The 8,355-nt window shown below is 45.4% G+C and overlaps 1 protein-coding gene across 3 annotated transcripts in view; it reads left to right on the top strand.

Moving 5' to 3' along the window:
* Positions 1–2,911: 2,911 nt before the first annotated feature.
* The window catches only part of FAR1 (fatty acyl-CoA reductase 1), an 81,547-nt gene continuing 76,103 nt past the window's right edge, over positions 2,912–8,355 (top strand). The window contains exons 1-2 of one of the 3 annotated variants that reach the window (XM_040456801.1): positions 2,917–3,121; positions 4,909–5,006. The gene's annotated coding sequence lies outside the window, so the exon portion shown is untranslated. Of the gene's footprint in view, positions 3,122–4,908; positions 5,007–8,355 lie in introns of all 3 variants that reach the window. The other 2 variants (XM_040456802.1, XM_040456800.1) reach the window with 2 other exon arrangements.

The raw sequence follows: 8,355 nt of genomic DNA, 5'->3' as shown, positions 1-8,355 counted from the left end.
CACGTTAAAAAAAAATTAAAAAAAAAAAATACCAATGGGTAACCAGGACCAAACTTACAAGAGTCACAATTCAAAGAACTAATTTTTATAAATGTTTTTATCCTGTCAATCTTTCTTCCTTTCTTCTTTCTTTCTTTCTTTCTTTCTTTCTTTCTTTCTTTCTTTCTTTCTTTCTTAAGTAATCTCTATATCCAACATGGGGCTTGAACTCACAACCCTGGGATTAAGAGTTGCATGTGCTACTGACTGAGCCAGCCAGGCACCCCTGCCAATCTATATTTAGAGAGGAAAAAAAGATGCTTTTATTATTCTTGTTTTGGCTGGGCCTATAGGCAGAGATCTGAGATACTGGTATGTGTAGCATATGTGTTTCTGGGTTTATTCCTACATGTTTTCTCAGTAATACATGGTATTTCTCTTTAGGTTGTAAACTATTTTTTAATAGGTTTAAATTATTTTTGTTTGGTGTAATTTACCTTTGTTTACAGAACGGTGTTTCTATAAGGATCTACAAGGATCTACAAGGATCTATAAGGATCTACAAGGATCAAAAGCACATACATGTATTTTATATTTGAATAAAATTACAAGGCAGTTGATTCCAATATATATGGCAGCCCAATTCTCAGGACTCTTGCTGAAAGATGGGGAAAGCATTTGAATGAATGATTACTTTCTTTGGTATTACTACATTTTATAGGTTAGACTCTGGGCAAAATCCTTCATCACCTTTTGTGGAGACTATTACTCACTCTTTGTAGATATATGAATTCTTTGGATCCATTTAAGAATGATGGTGCACTGAGGGACACTGGCCAATCCAACAACATGCCCTCCCTGTGAGTTTGTACCATGTTGGAGAGTGAGCCATTGTTTTAATTTTAAGTCCTCCTTCAGAAAGCCCATCTCGGGGGGCCGGCGGTGGGGAGTGTCTCTGCTGGAGGTGCATGTTACATACACAATGACTTTAATCAAATGAGATGCCTTTATGCTCTCAAACCTAAAGTTATTTTTGAATTTCATAATGTACTCATTCAGCAATTACTTAATTTCTTCATGTGTTTTCCTCAGAACTAAGTAATAGTTTGTATCTATCTATTGAAAAAAATCAAGATGTTTGCACAGAAACTAAAAAATCTGCAATGAAAGTATTCTCCAGAAATAGTATCTGAATTGCACATGCCGATAAATCTCAGCAGTGGTGAACTTAGTTCTTCTTCTGAGAATATGCCCCTCAATTCCCTAGGCTGGGCTCGATCCTCTTTATATATATTCCTTCACCCTGAATTATATAGGAATGATCCATTTGAGGTCTTCCTCTAATACCCTATGCTCTATGGAAAAATACTGTCTTACCTGACTTTACACGCCTAGTTCGGGGACAAGTACTTTAAACCAAGGCATTTATCTGAATTGAACCGCTTAATGACTCAAGTAGTAAATATGAATCATGTAATCTGTTTTGCTGCCGGCGCGTGCTCTTTCACAAGCTAGAATTTGGCCCACAGGTCTTATGTTTGTTCTGGAAAGGTGGTTATTGACCCATTTGTAACAAGTGTTCTCACGTTGGCCCGGCGATTTCACAATTCTGCCTCTGGACTGGGTTCTAGACACACACCATCTGGCGTCACCTATGGGAATGCTTCATCCCTGAGGGCAAGCGGCTTGTTGGCTTTGTGGTCCTGGGCCCTCCTGCAGGAATGACTGTACCTGGCGCGCTGGGCTGGTCGGTGAGCTCCTCCAGGGCAGAAGCCATGGTATTTCAATGAAAATTTCCTGGGTTCGGAGCTCTGGTCGGCCACAAAGTAGGCAGCTCAGTAAATTATTGCAGTTTCCAACTAGGTGAGGCAGAATGGGTGCTTTGGGGCCACTAACGGGGCCAGGCACTGAAACAAGCCCTACACCCTCAAAGAAAAATCACTCGGAACCATCTTCGCGCATCCTGAAGTATCAACCCGTGCGCGCTAAGTCTCTGTGCCCAGAGCTTTCACTCATTTAAAATTCTCAACAATCCTTTTCTTTTTCCTCCTCTGATTTGCAGTTTTTGAACGATGGCTGGCTAAATCCTAGTGAGACTGTTGATACCGCGGGAGTCTCACCGTCATGGGAATGTTATTACAGTTATTCTCACAATCCTTTTATTTATTTATTTATTTTTATAAAAGAGGGATTATACAATATTCTATATTAAAGTGTCGTGAGTGCACTAACCTGAACTGTAAGGCTGGGTACATTTTTACATACGGATACCACCCAGATCGAGAGACAGAACGTTTCCAGCTCCCCGTAGGTTCCCGTGCCCCCCCCCCCCCCCATCCCCCTGAGGTAACCGTTACTCAACTTCTCTCACCAGCGGGAAGTTTTGCACTGCGGCCTGATTTGGTCCACGGGGCTGGACGAGGCGCACGCTCTGCTCGCTCCCTACAAAGCATCGCGCCGAGGTTCCGGGAGTCCACCACCGAGCGACAGCTCCCGGCTCACAGACCCCGCGTAGGCGGTGCGGGAGCACGCCACAATGGCCGCCCGCGCTCCCCGCACGGGCCTCGCCGCATTCTCCCACCCTTCCAGCGGGTACCTCTCCCGCGCCACCGCCAGCCGGGTGTGGCCCTGGGCGCGACCCGCCGGAACGCTAGCGGCCAGAGAGGCGCTCCTGAGCCCGGGATGTGGGGCGCGCGCCCATTGGTTGAACTTTCCTACTTGGGCCGGCCGGCCGCAGAGCCCGCCTCCCGGCCCTCTTTCGGTGCTCCCATTGGCCGTTCGCGTCCCACCCGCGCCCGCTCCCGCCCCCAGCCCGCCCAGATGGAAACGGGGTTGAGGGGGTGGGAGGCCGAGGCGGGGAGGGAGGGGTCGAGGTATCCTCCCGGTAAGGGGGCGCGAGAGACAAGACAGGCCAATCCGGACAAGACGTGGAAAAGAGGCTCCGCGCCAGCCAGTCACATCGCGAGGTCCGGGTCGGGGAGGCTGACGCGAGTGCGGGCCGCAGCCAATGGGCGTGCCACTACCCGTCCGCTCTTCAGCAGCCGGTCGGGGGTGGTGGAGGAGCGAGTGAGGAGAGCGCGACGGCGGCGGAGACATCGCTGGACGGCCAGGGGGAAAGCGAGGCCCGAGCCTCTGAGTCTAGGTGAGAGGCAGCGACGCCGGGCGGGAGAGGCGAGCTGCGGGCCCCTCCTCGCCTGGCCCGGGCCGCGGCTGCGGGAGCCGGGGCGGCAGGCCGCCGGAGGCGACACCCGCCGCCCCGCCCCGCCCCCGCCCCCACCCTGGGCCGCCCGCAGCCGGGGGCGCCCGCCTGTCTCTGCCCGGATGGTCTGAGCGCGGCTGGGACGGGGCCGCCGCCTTCCAGACTGCGGGGCTGGCGAGCGGGGACGCAGGGAGGGGCCTGGTTTGCAGCCGCCGAGCCTTGGGGGCTCAGTCTGGTGTGGGGAGGCCGCATAGAAGTGGCGAAGGTGGGGGGGCGGGTAGTTAACGGAGGAGCGGGCTCTTGTGCTCCAGGGGGGCAAAAGAGGCCTGTGATTGAAGGATTTTCTGGTCCGACGAGGAAGAAAGTGATGGGGAAAGGGTGATGCTCAGAAAAGGGTGCCCGGGGAGAAGGTGCGGAACCGGGGAAAGTGACTGGCCTTTTGGAAGTAGGCATTGATAGAGGATGGGGGGAAATCAGCTGGGAGTGAAGGGAGGTAGGGTTTGTTTGTTTCGGTTTTTGCTTTTTGGAAGGTTAAGATCTCTGGACAGACCGGGACACGTGGGTTTGGAGTAAGAGGCACCTACTCCAACCGGAAGGTCCCTGAGAAAAAGCCTTTAGGTGAGGTGTGGATGGAGGCTGTTTGACTAGAAGGCGTTAGGTGGCCAGTTAGGAGAAAGTATACAAGGAGCAGATGAGGTAGGCTTATGTATGATAGCTAAAAGGTGTGGATCTTTTATGACTAAGTGAGCAAGAATAACTGCTTTTTGGGAGAGACTGGAGAGTGTCTCAGGTAGGAGTTAGTCAAGCCAGGTTTATAGGTTCATTCACTACTCATCGTGGACCAAGCACTCAGACTTAACTCTCACTACTGACGCTGATTGTGCCCCCCACCCCCACCCGCCCCCACCATCCCGGGACAGTTCATCTGATTGTTTTGCCACAACAGCACACAAACTCACCCTATCAAAAGTAAAGGCACAAATATTGTTTGCTTTCGATTGGATGGCAGTGCGGAATCGTTTAATTTCCTGTTTAAAAAAAATTAGACCATGTTGGTTTAAAGCATGAAGATACGTTCAGAAAATCTGCCCTGTAGGGGAATTTAACTATCTTGTTGGGCGCATGTAATACAGCATAAAAATGATGCAAGATCTCTTACAGTAACACAGTGACAATTAACACATAAGTACAGTTCTGTTACTGTAGGATCGACCAGTTCCACGCAGTAGAATTTGATTAGGTATCATGCTTGTTGGGGAGGTTTTTAGCCTTGGGAAGAGTTTTGTACCTAAGTAGGTTCAACGTTTTTTTTCACTTAAAGAAACACATGGTATGTGTGTGTCACTACTGCTGCCTTTCTGTTTGATGCCTTTGGGAATTTTTATTTGTGGGATGTGGGCAGAGGTTGGGGGCAGAGAAGAGGTAGAAGAAAAGAAAGCGGCCCACTGCCACATGTCCAGAAAATTTAAACGGCCTCGAGGAGGTGATAAGCACCGAGATGTAGTTTCTGCTTGAGGATAGGACAGAGGTTTGTGAACAGTTTAGCACTTCTTGACAGACAAGAAGTCCTGAGGACGGAAACCAAAGAGGGCATATGTTGTATACGATAGTTCCTTCTTAGCCAGCTCAACAAAGCATCATAGCTAATGGACCGTTCTTTAGGAAGTAGAAATAATTTTGTGGAAGAAATTTCTTGGTATTGCTATTCACTGATCACATTTTACCCTTAGGATGACAGAATACTTAAGTGCTGAGGTGCCGAGGTGACTCAGGGCAAAGAAGTAATCTGAGCGGTATGGAGTTAATCAGGGAAGGTTTCCAGGAAGGGGTGAGTTTTGAGACACCTTTTGAAGAGTTTGGATATGGGTTATTGGAAGACTTGAGGATGACATTCAAGTAGTTTGGACAAGCTGTAAGCAACTGTGGATGAGAATGACACATAAAAAATGGATTTTAAGGAGGATGGAACATTTGAATGAAAATTTAAGTGTGGAGATCAATTAAGTCTGTGGTTGTAGCTTAGTTTTATAAATAATGGTTCTGTATGGTGGTTAGGAGAGAAGAATTAGAAGAGTTGACGATGGGGGTGCCTGGGTGGCTGAGTCCATTAAGCTCCTGACTCTCGATTTCGGCTCAGGTCATGATCCCAGGGCAGTGGGATCTAGCCCCGCATGAGGCTCCATGCTGAGTGTGGAGCCTGCTTGGGATTCTCTCTCTCTCTCGCTCTCTTTCTCTCTCTCACTCCTTCCCTCCCCCCCTCCCTCCCTCTGTCCCCCTCCCCTGCTCGCTCACTCTCTCCAAAAAAAATAAAAAAAAAAAAAAAAAAAAAAAGAAAACCAATAGTTGATGATGGATTGGAGATGGGTAGTAAGGGAAAGAGCATGAAAATGTTTTTTGATTTTTGTGGTAAGAGAATATGTTGAAAATAAGTTGGGTTATTGAGAGGTAGATTTGGTGTTCAACCGAAAAATAATCAGGAACAGTTTTGAGTCCTATACTAGATTATGTTGATAATAATAGCAAAATTTTGTGGGTGCTACTTTGTGCCAGACGCTGTTTTGAGCTTTCCGAGTATCATCTTCCTTTGATTATCCCTGTTTTTTAGATGAGGGAACTGAGATTCAGAGAGATTTAATTTGCCTGATGCCACACAGCTAATAAGTGGCAGGTCAGTATTGACAAAGTCAGTCATTAAATTTTAACTGAGCATATGTTTCATGCCAGGCACTGTGGTAACTGTTGGAGGTTCACAGTTGACAAGCAAATCTAAAGGTCAGGCCTGGGCCATTTTATTTTATTAAAAACAATTTTTTTTTTTTTTTTAACATTTATTCAGTTTTGAAAGAGAGAGACAGAATGTGAATGGGGAAGGGGCAGAGAGAGGGAGACACAGAATTTGAAGCAGGCTCTAGGCTCCAAGCTGTAAGCACAGGGCCTGATGCAGGGCTCGAACTCACTGATGGCAAGATCATGACCTGTGCTGAAGTCAGCTGCTTAACCGACTGAGCCACCCAGGCACCCCTGGCCTGAGCCATTTTAAAATAAATTGTCAGGAATTAATAGAAGAGAGACAGTGAAGGGAGAGAAGAAGAGGAGTTGGAGAGACTTTTGTAGATCTTGAAGAATATACTGTTTTGGAAAACTTAGGATAGAAATAGAGAAAGTAGTCAACAACATGTGTAGCTGAGAGACTCTGACGAACCATTGAGTTAAGTCAGGAAAAAAGTTATGTGAATTTAGTCTCAAAAACCAGAATGAAGATACTAAGGTATAAGCTGGTAGTTACTCATATTTAGTGGCAAGTTACTCATATTTAGTGGCTCTGTACAAACTTAAAATATGGTGTACAGATTCATAGGAAAGATGTTGGTATGTTCCTTTCTAATATTTTAATCTTTGGCTGGTAAGATCATGGGTGGCTTAAAAATGCTCATATTCTTTGTATTTTCCCAGTTTAAGTACATGGGCATTACTTAATATATGGGGGAAAAGTCATTCTACTGAAATGAGCTAATAGGAAATATGTGGGTGAGCTAGTCTGAACTATGTTTCGGACAGAGGAAAAGATGGCCTTATTTCAGTGTATACTGCTGCATGTGAGATACTTTGGTAGACACTTTCCTGTCTTGGAAGTGACTAGACACATCCTGAAACTGTACGTACTGAAAGATGGCATTTGTTTAATCTGAGGGATCAGGTTACTAAATCACCTTGAGGCTTGGAGATACGGTCTTGGCTCTTCTGAACTCTGAATGTTGTTCTTTTAAGGTTTAATACATGAATTTAAGGTTAACCAAAGCAAACCACTCACTTGAGTGAATCATTTCAACTGTGTCTTTTGGACTTTACACCCTTTCCTCTTCACACACATTGGTTCTGTAGTTCCTCTCTTCTAGTGGGGTTGTAATGGGCTTAGAGTTTCAGTTCAGTAAGACAGTATGAAAGTGCTGAATTTACATGTAACCAATTTAACTTAAAATTTGTCATTGTTTTCTGTTCCCAATTTAAAGAAGAAAAGAGATGAATTTCAAGACAATAAAATAAGCTTTTCTTATCAAATAATTATTCAAAAGCAAACTAGTAGGATTTGCCCCAGGATTACTACAGGTTTATTCTGATCTCTGCAATGGAGATGGAATAATCTTATAAGTCAAGAAGAACAGGGTCTAGTTTTTAGTTTAATTTGGCCCATAGGGATCATGGGAGGAAATATAATATTTCATCTGGGTATCGTACTGTTCCTTTACTTAAATTATTACCTTTAGCTCTCTACAGTTCTCCAAAGTGGATAGCCTATTACAGATGAGAGAATGAGGCTCAGAGAAGTTAGTAACTTACTTTCCAAAGGTTGGAGAGCTAGGAGGAGAGCTGAGATTCAAACCTTGCTTTGTGAAACTCCAAATCTCATGCATGTAAGATCAAGGGCAAGAAATACTTATTTATATTAATAACTACAATTGAAAAAAATGCCACATAGCCTTAGGTCTTCAGTAACTGTTACGTTAGAAGATGGGACTGTTGCTCTGTGTGTCCTGTGACACTGGCTCTTAAATGATGGTGATTATTGTGTGTCTTTTAAGGGTGCATTATATTACCTTTAGAGGTGTATGTTTTCATATTTTAGTAGTTTTTTGAAATGAAGGTGTAATTTACAGTGTTTATTTTAAAATGTTTATATGGGGCGCCTGGGTGGCTCAGTCGGTTCAGTGTCCAACTTTGGCTCAGGTCATGATCTCAACAGTTTGTGAGTTTGATATTTTTGATATCCATGTCAGGCTGTGTGCTCAGAGCCTGGATCCTGCTCCGGATTCTGTGGCTCCCTCTCTCTCTGCCTCTCCGCCACTTGTGCTCTGTCTCTCTCTGTCTCAAAAACAAATAAACGTTAAAAAAATTAAAAAATAAAATGTTTATGCAATGGATACTATCTTTTTTTTTTTAATTTGACCATCTAATTGTCTCTGTTAAATGGTTCATGGGACGCCTGGGTGGCTCAGTTGGTTAAGCATCTGACACTTGATTTTGGCTCAGGTCATGATCTCATGGTTTGTTAGTTTGAGCCCCACATAGGGCTCTGCACTGATAGCATGGAGCCTGTTTGGGATTCTCTGTCTTCTCTCTCTGCCCCTCCTTCTCTCTCTCTCTCTCTCTCTCTCTCTCTCTCTCTCTCTCTCTCTCTC

The sequence above is a fragment of the Herpailurus yagouaroundi genome, unplaced genomic scaffold (assembly GCF_014898765.1).
Source record: "Herpailurus yagouaroundi ecotype Mexico unplaced genomic scaffold, PumYag 218, whole genome shotgun sequence".
Taxonomy (NCBI): Eukaryota; Metazoa; Chordata; class Mammalia; order Carnivora; family Felidae; genus Herpailurus; species Herpailurus yagouaroundi.
Note: the sequence above shows the minus strand (reverse complement) of the source record. Positions and strands in the feature narration are given on the sequence as shown.